General features: G+C 35.9%; 1 long non-coding RNA gene across 1 annotated transcript; it reads left to right on the top strand.

The window, feature by feature from the left end:
* Positions 1–690: 690 nt before the first annotated feature.
* Positions 691–12,641, top strand: LOC124973820 (uncharacterized). Its single transcript, XR_007106712.1, has 3 exons — positions 691–751; positions 1,163–1,264; positions 12,504–12,641. It is a non-coding gene; the product is annotated as an uncharacterized LOC124973820 (long non-coding RNA).
* The last annotated feature ends 702 nt before the right edge of the window (positions 12,642–13,343 follow it).

Raw genomic sequence — 13,343 nt, 5'->3', positions numbered from 1 at the left:
AGGAAACATATCTACAAGTTCTGTTTTCATTATTTGTTTTTCCTTTTCCTTCCAGATTTCTCTGTTGACTTCTGCAGTAAACCACCTTAAAGCCAATGTTAAGTCAGCTGGGGACTTAATTAGCCTGCCTACCACTGTATAGGGACTTTAGAAAGTAAGTTCTTTATATGGATACTGCAATTAACCTACTGCTGGAATTCTGGCTTCTTAAAAATTTGCTTTGAAAGTCTGGCATTTAGAAAAGATTTTATTTTCCTCTAGAAAATGTTCTTTAAACTGAGAAAATTGTTGTTTCTATATACATAGGAAATTATACATATTAGAGAGTTTTCATAGTTTGAAGATCTTGAAATAATTAAAAATACTTAACTACATTTGGTTAAGATTTAATGTAAATTAAAATCACAATATGCCACTGTACTTCCATTAGAATGGCTAAAATTGAAAGAACTGTGGTACCAGTTTCAGTGAGGATATGGAGTAATGGGAACTCTCATACAATGTTGTTGGAACTATAAAATGGCATGATGATTTTAGAAGATGGTTTGGCAGTTTTTTTTTTTTTTACAGAAATCAAAGCATAGATCTGCCATATGATCAGCCATTTACTTCCTATGTATTGTGATGCTGAGAAAGCATATGATGAAGAGAATGAAGATATAAGTTCACATAAAGGCTTATGCATGAATATTTTTGACAGCTTTATTTGTAATAGTAAAATACTGAGAACAATGTAAATGTCCATGAACAGGTAAGTAGAGAAACTGTGATATGGCCATACAGTAGAATGCAGCATCCTGAGTAGCTACACCATGAATGAACCTCAACTATCCTGAGTGAAAGGAGCCATACTTTAAAATGTATACTCACTCACTGGTTCTACTTTTGTAAAATTCTAGAAAGTGCAACTGATATATAGTGACAGAAAGTGTATCAGTGGGTACCTAGAGGGGGAGTTATTCTATGAAGTATGAAGACACTTCTGGGAGGGATAAGTGTTGATTTACTTGATTGTGGTAAAAGTTTTACTCTTGAATTTATGTCAAAATAATCAAACCATTTTGAATATGTATGGTTTCTTGAATGTCAGTTATATCTTAATAGAAATAGTGTTAAAAAGAAAAAAATATGACATTTCTACATGTTTCTGTTCCAACTGTAGCTTACATTGGTAATACTTTAAACAGTGTCCATCTAGGTGTGGAGGCAATACAGAAAACTGGATGAACACAAGGAAACCATGGAATTGCTGCAACGTGATATGGTAAGAATATCAGCAGATACTACAGAAAGGCATCTTGCTTCTCACCCTTTTCTGCCTAAGAGTCATGATGCCAACTTTCCACTGATTCCTAGAGGTCCTCTACATACCTTTTTAAAATATCAAATAAGCAGTATGTCCTGACTATTCTGCAATCTGTAGAGTTAGCAGTTAAGGAAAAGAATTGAACCTGAATCTTTTGCCAACAGGGTGCTGGAGGAGATAGTGACAAAACAGTTCCTGAGAATAGAATGGGTAGGGTGGAAAATAGAAAAGAAGGGCTCTTAAACTCCCAAGCACTGAGAGGCCAGGAAAGAGGTCATCTAGAGGATAAAGGCCATCTTGGATGTTCCAGCTCCAGCCTGGTATTGATGGAATGCAGCCATATGTGTGTGATCTCAGTGTATAACACATAGAACAGAACCACCCCTCCCACTTCAGTTGAACACAGTCACAGAATCATGAGAAGTAATAAATGGTTTTTTGTTGTTATATTAAACCACAGAGTTTGGGGATGATTGTTATGCAGCAACAAATAGCTGAGATGGAAATGAACACCTACAGTGCCCAGGAATTGTTTTCAAATGCTACTACATATGTCTGCAGTCATTCAAAGGCCTGAATTAATCATTTAGTGGGCAACAACTCCATGAAAGATTTATGAAGGGTGAGAAAGGATGGCACAGCCCTTGCTGTCTTGCTGAAGAGATGAGTTATATGTATGAAAGCAGGATCATTCAAAGCACATATGAGTTCTCTAGCCTGTTCACTAATTTCTAGATCTGCCTCACATGTGTCTACAAACTTCAGAGAGTTTAAATAGGACAGTTTTTACCAAGGGGACTAGAGCTCTATCAGAGAGCTCAGGAGGGAGGATTTTTCATGTTCTTCAAAAACAAAAATCCTTGTTATTTAGTGTTGCCAACTCAAAGGGAAAAGCATTGATCTGGGTGTCCAGACAATTGACTTCTAGTTGGATTTGCTACTGAGGAACTCTCTGACCCATAATAATAAAGACCCTTAAACTCAGCAGATCTTTTATCTTGAGCATGTTTTCTACTAGTTATTTTCTGAAATACTTTTTCCTAATTGAAACATTCCTGCTTTCTAGAACTATTGGTTTTCCCTCCTTTTGTCTTTAATGTTGCTTTTTCTTTTTCCCTCATAAAACCAGGGTTGATAAATACCTAGGTTGTCAGATTTTAAGGGAAACAATTTACTTACACCAAATATATTCTGTTGTAAATAAGTTTGCCTCTGTTCTAGCAAATGGCAGGGGGAGTAAACCAGAGATTGAACTCAGAGGCCCTCAACCATTGAGCCACATTCCCAGTCCTATTTTGTATTTTATTTAGACACAGGGTCTCACTGAGTTTCTTAGCACCTCACTGTTGCTGAGGCTGGCTTTAAAAAAAATTAATTTTATTTGTTTTAATTAGTTGTACATAACAGTAGAAAGCATTTATACATTTTGAAGAATCATCCATAAATAGGGTGCAATTTCTCATTTTTCTGATTATACATATTGCAGGATCACATCAATCACGCAGTCATACAAGTACATGAAGTAATATCTGTTTCACTCTACAAAAATTCATTCCCCCATACCCCTTCCCCTCCCTTTACTCCCCTCTACCTAATATGAAGTAACTATTCTTCCCTATTCCCCACCCTTATTGTGAATTAACTTCCACATATCAGAGAAAGTATTTGGTCTTTGATTTTTTTTGGTTTTGCTTATTTCACTTAGCATGGTATTCTCTAACACCATCCATTTACCAACAAATGCCAGAATTTCATTCTTCTTTAAAGATCTGTAATATTCCATTGTATGTATGTGTGTGTTTGTGTGTGTATACATGTATTATATATATCACATTTTCTTTATTCATTCATCTGCTCAAGAGCATCTAGGTTGGTTCCATAGTTTAGCTATTGTGAATTGAGCTACTATAAACATTGATGTGACTGTGTCACTGTAGTATGTTGATTTTAAGTTCTTTGGGTATAAACCGAGGAGTGGGATAAATGGTGGGTCAAATAGTGGTTCCATTGCAAGTTTTCTGAAGACTCTCCGTACTGCTATCCATAATGGTTGTATCAATTTACATTCCCACCAGCAATGTATGAGTGAACCTTTTTCCCACATCCTCGCCAATGTTTATTGTTACTTTTATTCTTGATGATTGCCATTCTGATTGGAGTGAGATGAAATCTTAGTTTTGATTTGCATTTCTCTAATTGCTAGAAATGTTGAACATTTCATATGTTTATTGATTGGTTGTATATCTTCCTCTGTGAAGCATCCATTCAGTTCCTTAGCCCTTTTATTTTTGGGTTATTTGGTTTTTTTGGTGTTAAGTTTTTTGAGTTCTTTATATGTCCTAGAGATTAATGCTTTATCTGAGGTACATGTGGTAAAGTTTTTCTCCCAATCTGTAGTCTCTTTTCACATTATTGATTGTTTCTTTTGCTGAGAAGACACTTTTTAATTTGAGTCCATCCCATTTATTGATTTTTTATTTAACTTCTTGTGCTTGGGAGTCTTGTTAAGGAAGTCAGGTCCTAGGTGGACATGGTGAAGATTTTGGCCTACCTTTTCATCCAGTAGTCATAGGGTGTCTGTTCTACTGCCTGAGTCTTTGATTCACAGTGATGTTGAGTTTTGTGCATGCTGAGAGATAAGAGTTTGATTTCATTTTGTGACATGTAAATTTCCAGTTTCCCCAGCAACATTTTTTGAATAAGCTATTTTTTCTCCAGTGAATGCTTTTGGCACTTTTGTCTAGTATGAGATACCTGTATATATGAGCATTTGTCTCTATGTCTTCTATTCTATACCATTGGTCCACATGTCTGTTTTGTTGCCAATTCCATGCAGTTTTTTATTAATATAGCTCTGTAGTAGTTTGAGGTCTGGTATTGTGATGCCTCCTGCTTCACTTTTCTTGCTAAGAATTCCTTTGTCTATTCTGGGTCTCTTATTTTTCCAAATGAATTTGATGATTGCTTTTTCTAGTTCTGTGAAGAGAGTCTTTGGGATTTTTATAGGAATTGCATTACATTTGTGTAACACTTTTGGTGGTATGGTCTTTTGATAATATTAATTCTGCCTATCCAGGAGTTGGGAGGTCTTTCCATCTTCTAAGGTCTTTCTCAATATGTTTTTCTAGTGTACTGTAGTTTTCATTGTAGAAGTCTTTTACCTCTTTTGTTATATTGATTCCCAAGTATTGTTTTTTGAGATTGCTATGAATGGGGTAGTGTTCTTTATTTCTCTTTCAGTGGATTCATTACTGATGTATAGGAATGTGTTTGATTTATGAGTATTGATTTTATATCTTGCTACTTTGCTGAATTCATTTATTAGTTCTAGAAGATTTTGGGTAGAATTTTTTTGATCTTCCAAATACAGAATCATATCATTGGCAAATAGTGATAGTTTGAATTCTTATTTGCCTATTTGTATACCTTATTTCTTCTGCCTAATTTCTCTGGAGTTTCAAGGACAGTGTTGAGTAAAAGAGATGAAAGAGGGCATCTTACTCTTGTTCCAGTTTTTACAGGAAATACTTTCAATATTTCTCCATTTAAAATTAATATTGGTCTTGGGTTTAGCATGTATGGCTTTTGTGATTTTGAGGTATGTTCCTACTAGTCCTAGTTTTTCTTGTGTTTTGAACATGAAGGGTGCTGAATTTTGTCAAATGCTTTTTCTGCATCTATTGAGTAATCATATGATTCTTGGTTTTAAATCTGTTAATATGATGAATTGTGTTCATTGATTTCCATATGTTGAACCAACCTTGCATCCCTGGGATGAACCCCACTTGATCCTGGTGCACAGTCTTTTTCATATGTTTCTGTATGTGAGTTGTCAGAATTTTATGAGAATTTTTGCATCTAGGTTCTTCTGGGCTATTGGTCTGAAGTTTTCATTCCTTGATGTGTCCTTGTCTTGTTTTGGTGTCAGCGTGGTTTTAGACTCATAGAATGAGTTTGGAAGGATTCCTTTCTTTTCTATTTCATGGAATAATTTGAGGAGTATTGGTGTTAATTCTTTTTGAAATTCTTGTAGAACTCTCAGCTGAGAATCCATCTGATCCTGGGCTTTTCTTAATTGGTTGACTTTTAGTGGCGTGTTCTATTTCATTACTTGAAATTGTTCTGTTTCAATCGTGTATGACCTCCTGATTCTGTTTAGGTTAGGCTTGTCTAGAAATTTGTCAATGTCTTCTATGTTTTCTATTTTACTGGAGTATACATTTTCTTAGTAGTTTCTAATTCTCTTTGGTATTTAAGTTTTCTCCATTGTGAAATTTCCTTTTTCATCAAGTATTTTAGTAATTTGGGCTTTTTCTCTTTTTCTCTGTTAGTGTTGCCTAGGGGTTTTTCAATTTTTTTGATTATTTTCAAAGAACCAACTAATTTTTTTCAATTTTTTCAGTTGTTTCTTTTGTTTTAATTCCATTGATTTCATTTCTGATTTTATTTATTTCCTGTCTTCTAATGGTTTTGTTGTTGATTTGTTCTTCTTTTTCTAGGACTTTGAGATGTGATGTTAGGATATTTATTTGTTGCCTTTATATTCTATTAATAAATGAGCTCAATGCAATGAACTTTCCTCTTAGTACTGCCTTCATTGTGTCCCATAGATCTTGATATGTTGTATCGGTGTTCTCATTTACCTCTAAGTATTTTTTTCATTTCATCCTTGATTTATTCTACAATCCATTCATCATTGCATAATGTATTGTTTAGTCTCCATGTGTTAGAGTAGCTTCTATGTTTTTATTGTATTGTTTGTTTCTAATTTTAATCCATTGTGATCTGATAGAATGTAGGGTATCATCTCCATTTTTTTTTACTGTGTTTGTGGCATAAGATACAGTCTATTTTAGAGAAGAATCCATGGGCTGCTGAGAAAACAATGCATTTGCTTGTTGATGGATGAAATATTTTAGAAGTGTTAAGTCTAAATTTCTGATTGTATTATTTAGTTCTATAGTTTCTTTATTTACTTTTTGTTTAGAAGATCTGTCCAGTAGTGAGAGAGGTGTGTTATACTCATCCAGTATTCATGTGTTGTTTGGCCTACCTTTTATTTGATTCCTGACTTTGAGAATGGTTTGTCTGACATTCATAGATGCTCCATTGTTTGGACCATAAATATTTACAATCATTATGTCTTGCTGCTATGTAGTTCCCTTCAGTAGTATGAATTGACCTTCTTTGTCCCTTCTGATTAACTTTCGCTTGAAGTCTACTTTATCTGACATGAAGATTGAAGCCCCTGCTTGTTTAAGCAATCCATATGAGTGATATATATTTTCCCATCCTTTCAATTTCAGTCTATGAATGTCTTTGCCTATGAGGTGAGTCTCTTGGGGGCATCATATCTTTGGGTCTTATTTTTTTAATTCAATCTGAAAGTCTATGTCTTTTGATTGATGAGTTTAGTCCATTAATATTCAACATTATTACTGAGATATGACTTTGCTACTTGTCATTTTGGTGTTATTTTGACTTTTAATTTGATTTAGATTCTCTTTTGACTATTCCTTTAGTTTCTCCCTTTGCTGGTTTTCACCTTTTTTTAAATACTTCATCTTCATGTAATATTTTGTTGGCAGTATTCTGTAGTGCAGGCTTTCTATTTGTGAATTTTTTAACTTTTGTTTATCAAGGAAGGTTTTCACATTTATCTCCATATCTGAAATTAATTCCACTGGATATAAAATTCTTGATTGATATCCATTTTCTTTCACAGATTGAAATATGTTGCTCCCTGGCATCCTAGCTTTGAGGGTCTGGGTTGCAAAATCAATTCAGATCCGAATTGGTTTTCCCGTATACATAATTTGCTTTTTGCTTTTTTTCTCTCATGGTCTTTAAGATTTTATCCTTAGTCTGTATTTAGTTATATTCATTATAATGTGTCTGGGTCAGGTCTGCTGTAGTTAGTTCATTTGGGGTCCTGTAAGCCTCCTATATTTGATTTTCCATTTCATTTTTTCTGTGTGGGAAATTTTCTGGTATTATATCATTGAAAACTTTGTGCATTCCTTTGGTTTGTAGGTCTTCTCCTTCTTCTAGCCTGGTGAATCTTAAAATTGGTCTTTTGATGTTATCCCATAATTTCTGGAATTTCTTTTTCATGGTTTCTTACCATCTTCACTGCATTGTTGACTTTATTTTCAATATTAAATATTTTGTCATCATTGTCTGAGGTTCTGTCTTCAAAATGGTCTAGTGTGTGGTGATACTTTCCATTGAATTTACAATTTGATTTATTGATTCCTTCATTTTGAATATTTCTGCTTTTTTTTCACAGTCTCTAACTCTTCATTGAAGTGATCTTTCACTTCCTGCATTTTCTGTTTGATTTCACTGTTTACACCATCCTTTACTTCACAGATCAGATTAACTATGTATATTCTAAACTCTGTCTCAGGACATTTCTTCTATTGTGTTGTCAGTGGCTTCTCTTATTGGGGCATCTTGGTTTGTTTGTGGCATTTTTTCCCCTTGTTTTTTCATGTTGCTTGTGTGTTTTCTCATCTAGTTGTATGGATCTGAGGCAATACAGATCCTATCCTGTAGACCTATGTTGTCACTGAAGGTTTCCTGTATCCTGCCTTTAAGAGGGAGACCAATATCAGTAGCACCGAGCAAAAACAATATACAGCCTCAAACTGAATAGTTCCCAGCAAGGCATCCACTGCAGTCTTGCTATAAACATCAATAATGAGTTCAATCAGTGTTCACAATAAAAACAGAATATTTGCCTGGTGGATTTCTAGTCTCAAATAATGGACAAAGAAAGAACGGAAACAGGACATGGTGTTTGTGAGGGAAAAATAGAGAAATTAGAAGCAAGAATTCACAAAAGTGTGGAAGAGGAACCAATAGAGATTGGGTGTTATGTGGAGAAAATGTAGAAATGGAATCTAAGAAGACAGACAAGTGACAGGAAGAATACGTATAAAGAGAAGGAAAAAATTACGAGTATAAAAATATACAGAATATATAGCAAAACTTAAAAATGCCATGCATATATTACCATCTTCAACAAACTGATGCATGTGATATACCCTGCTTTAAATATGGGGAAGGGAAATGGCCAGAGAAGAAAAATAAAATAAAATAAATCTCCATGGAAAACCGAACAGCTGTCTCTGTTAACAGTGTCCAAAAGCCTTCTCAGCCCTGTGTGTGAATTGCCACAAGACTGCCTGACCCAGACAGGCCCTGACAGACCCAGTCACTGTCACACCAATCTGGGTCTCAGATGTCCTGGGTTCAGTCACGTTCCAGTGCCACTGGAATTTGGAGAGAGGCCAACAGGCATGAGCAATCCTGAGAGACAGTAACTAGATGGCAGAAAATTTCACTCTAGGAGGAAGATCTCAGTTGCAGCCAAACCTGTAGGCACCTTGACACTGAACCTCCAGGTCCTGGCCAGTGCCCCCTTACAGGGGCAGCTGTGCCTCAAAATGGCAGCTGTAGTAAACCCACCAGCACTCCAAACAACCCCAGGCTCTGACTGGCATCTCAAAATGGACTTGTCTGTTTGCAAGCAAACATGGAGATGATGGTTGACACCTGGGCACTGGTAGTATCAGGAATCCATGGCAGCAGGCAGCAGCAGCTGCAGATGTCAGTGGCATTGACAGCAATTGGGAGGACTGTAGCAGCAGTGGCAGCAGTGGTGATACAGCACCCAGAGAGGTGACCTCCAGGGAGTGGCTGTGGTTTCACAGCAGTGTTGTTAGTGGTCCATATATCTGTTTGTCTTTATACTAGGTCTGTGATGTGAACAGCATGGCAGTGGTACACCAGACTTGGAAAGGGAGATGTGGAGTCAGGTTGTTTGTCAAGGCCTCACCACATGTTGTTGGCACAAATAATAGGTGTATTATGTTACCAGTGCCCCATCTGGTAGGGAAGTTCTGGCACATACTTCCAAAGGAGGTCTTATTGATCTTTTCTAAGTTGTTAAATGCAGGAGCAGGGACAGTAACCGTTTTGATATTTCTTTATGCCTGAATTTGGCTTTCTAATTTATCTTTCTGCATGTTTGGGAGGTGGTAAACTTCTTGCATATGATGTCAGGAAATCCATTTGAAATAGTTCAGGTCAACACAGCTCAACTTACAAGGTCACTGAATCCAGTTCCTCATTTTACCTACAAGGAAACCAAGTAACCTATTGAACCACTGATGCCCCCTGACTCTGCAGTTTTCACATTTTCAATGAAGAGAATGTAGTTTCTGTTTGGTTTTATTATTGTTTTTTGTTTTGTTTTAATTACCTTTTGCATAGGTTGTGCTGGGATCCCTGTAGATTATTTTCTCAACAGCTGTAGGCCCTACCTTTAAAAGATTTTATACAGTGAAGACATAGGCATACATGAAAATATGAAAGCAAATACAAGAAATTGTACTTTAAGATCAAGTAACCACCAAAGCTAGAAATGAGCTCTCACATAATGTCAAACCCTGGCACATGACAAGGAGTGTTCGAACCAGCTGTGCCACAGTGGAGCCTTGGCAAGTTGCCTGACTGTGACTTTGAAGGGTGGAATCAGAAGACCTGTCCTTCATTTACCCTTCGTGCTTTATGGGGGATGTATATAATATACTACAAAACTGTGACGATTAAAGGAGCCCTATTTTTTAAAGCCCTTTTGAACTCAGCTGGTCTAAGTAGGAGCTGAGAATCTGGAATGATTTGATGAATGTCATGCCTTTGAAAATGTAACATCCTCATGCTTCCTGTACTGTCTCTGCTTTCCCATTTCATTTTTCTCTCACACAGAAAATTGGTGATAGTATCCATCTTTCCTACTTCTTCCAATGGCATCCTACCCAGCCTATTCTGGGTAAAAGTTCTGTCACCTTCTATACTTCAGAGTTTTAAACTTTGTGATTGAAACAACTAGAAGCACAGTTTCCACTGTTCTCCTTGTAACTCTCCTCCCTCAGTCTTCCCATACTCCCATTTCTCTGCCACTTCTATGGAAGTGTTCTGAGGACCTTTGAATTAGTTTGATGAGTTTTTTTAAAGCACTAGATGTCATTCAAGTTTTAATGCTTATTTCTATCTTTAATGTTTCCTCTTGTTCTTTTTGCCCTCTTAAGTTGAGTGATAGAGCTGCCATTCTGAAAAGAGAGTCTTTGGATCAAGTGACCAATAGAACTAATACCATAAAAATCTCTCTGCTTGTGACATGCTACTTTCTTCTCAAAAGTAGCATTTTGGTCTCACGTGTTAAAATTTCAAAACAAAGCAATTAGTATATTAGTAAATAAATGAATATTGTATCAGTCATGAATCTTCTGCCAAGGTATGAGGGCCACAGCGAGGAGGATAGACTTGTGACCCTTATTCTAGTGAAGCTCAAAAATCTTTAATATAGAAGTGAAGTGCACACATAACGAATCAGAAGTCTAATAAATGCTATAAAGAAAATATATAGGGTTTGTTGAGGGAGTTCTAAGAGATCAGGAAGGCTTCCTATGGAAGCCTTAAGCTAAGACAGTCAGTTATCTATACTAATGATGGAAGACAAAGATACAGATTATTTAAAAATGGTGTCAAGCCTCAAAATCATTTTCCATGTTTATGTTGCTGTCTTCATACATTTATATATTAGTATACTTCAAGGTCATTCAGTTTCCTTCATCTTATACCTTTTCCTTTTTCCTTCTATCTACCCAGACATATTGTGAAGATAAGATAAGCAAACTAGGATATGCTTTGTTATCCCCAGAAAGTTAGATTACAGCATTCTCTTATTAGACTCTCATTTAATATTTAAGTCCTGGGCTAAGATAAAGGGAAAGCCAGGAAGATTGTTCCCAAATTACTACCACATCATCAAGATGCATCTTGCATTTGGTAAGTTCAGAAGATGTGAGGTTTAGAGGAAATGAACTTAGAGTAGAACGATAGTGCAGGCACTTTTTGATGTAATGTTTTCCATCTTATTTTTTGATCCTTATCTTTTTTATATCACCAAAAGTCATATAATTAACATTTTAATGCATTGTAAACTAGGCTCTTATGTAATTTTCTGCCTCTGAAAATTTTTTAAACCTCAATTAAGAGAATAATAAAATTTAAGAGCCAGATAGAAGTGTTGAACACAAAAAAATAGCACTTGGCTACTATTCGAAAGTAGCAGTGGTTTGAGCAATACTTCACATTTTAACACAAAATATCAGACCACAACACCAATACACACTTTGCCTAAATTTCTTTACTTGTAGACCTTTTGTGTTTTTACTGCCATCCCAGTGTACCAATCCATTTGTCTTACCTAATCTAAGCATCCTAACCAGATACAATGTGTCCTTAACATTCTTCAGTCATTTAATACCTTGTTTCAATTACATTGGTTCATATTGGAGCTCTCTAAATAGAGTGACCTACTATACAGTAACTATTAGGGTAGAAGTAGCAATAGAAGAGAGAAAAATAAATGCCTATTGAATAAAAGTAATGTGAGATGAACTGATGTTGTAACACACATGAGCTGAGATCTCTCTCTTCACAAAAATTTTGAATTAGAACTATTACAACTCCTTTATGAGAGTTGTTTCCATCAATTGAACATCACCATAGGGGAACAAAGGGAAGTATAGGGGAGTGCTTGTTTTGTTTTTTTAGCTGTTTTTGTTGTTATTATTTTGTTATTTCATTGTTTGGGAGGGTCTTTAGTGTTGTATGGGCATAAAGCTCTCCCTCAAGTGGTCTGGTCATGAAGCAGTATGAGATATTTAGGACAGTTATTTAGTGTGATATAGCTCCTAGAAAACAATATCCTCCTCATTTAGGAAATGGGTGTTCCACAGGTACCTGAGTAAGGATACATTTCCTTTACTGCTGAGCATACATGGCTTCTCCTATCAGCCAAATGTTCACAGCAATTGAGATCATCTGGAGCATAATGTTCCTTAATGGTCTAGCCTCAAATCCAGCCAGACACACACCAACACTGAACAACAAAGACATTCCTGTTATTTGCTCATTTATTCCTTCAGTGCCTTTAGAGGTATATGGAGACTCAGGTGAAGTGTTCTACCTTAATCCTTTTTTTTTAAGTTGTCAGTGGACCTTTATTTTATTTATTTATATGCAGTGCTGAGAATGGAACCTCACACATGCTAGGCAAGTGCTCTACCACTGAGCTACAACTCCAGCCCCTTAAACCTTCTTTGATCTTTGTTTTGTGCAGAAGGAAGACAGTCCAAATTCTCAGTATCCAACCTGTGAGATACACTGGAGCTGATAGGTGCTCTCACAAACAAACCTGACAGCAGCAGGCCTCCAGAGACTGCAGAAGAAGGTGAGCACTGGACTGGCTTCTTAGTATTTCATGCAGGCTTGGGCAGCTTATTCCCACCTAGCGAGTGTGAAAGTTGTTCCAACAGCACTGATTGAGCCCAGTGAGTAATGTATCAACTTACTGAGATAAAGCTGATGCACTCTGTTTTCATTTAGAAAAAGCCCATTTTGTACATGATTTGTACTCTGGTCTATTAATGGAAGAATTGGTAATGTTTGGCTTGAAATAGACTTCTCCATGCTGTCTGCATCCATTTACAGGCAAAAATGTTATGTCATAATATATTAAACCAGCACTAAATGTTATTTACAGTACTGTTCATTTCTGTATAAAATTTACTTAAAATAGATTTTATTCCTTCTGGAACCAGTAACATATAGTGGTAGGATTATTGAATGAGAAGAGCACTTAACTTTGGTAGGGACATAATTAATTAATATTTACAGATGCATTCAGTGTTATTATTGAGATATGATTTGTATTCCCAGTCATTTTGGCTTATTATTGGTTTTTGACTTGGTTTCTCCTTTATTTGGCTTTTGTTTTAGGGTAGTTTCTCCCTATGCTGACTTACATCATTGTTTTTCATTTCTTCCTCATGAAATATTTTGAGGAGAATGTTTTATACTGCTGGCATTCTATTTGTACATTTTTTAAGCTTTTGTCATGGAAGGATTTTATTTCATCATCAAATATGAAGGTAAGTTTCCCTGGGTATAAGATTCTTGG

This window comes from Sciurus carolinensis, unplaced genomic scaffold, assembly GCF_902686445.1.
Source record: "Sciurus carolinensis unplaced genomic scaffold, mSciCar1.2, whole genome shotgun sequence".
NCBI lineage: Eukaryota > Metazoa > Chordata > Mammalia > Rodentia > Sciuridae > Sciurus > Sciurus carolinensis.
Note: the sequence above shows the minus strand (reverse complement) of the source record. Positions and strands in the feature narration are given on the sequence as shown.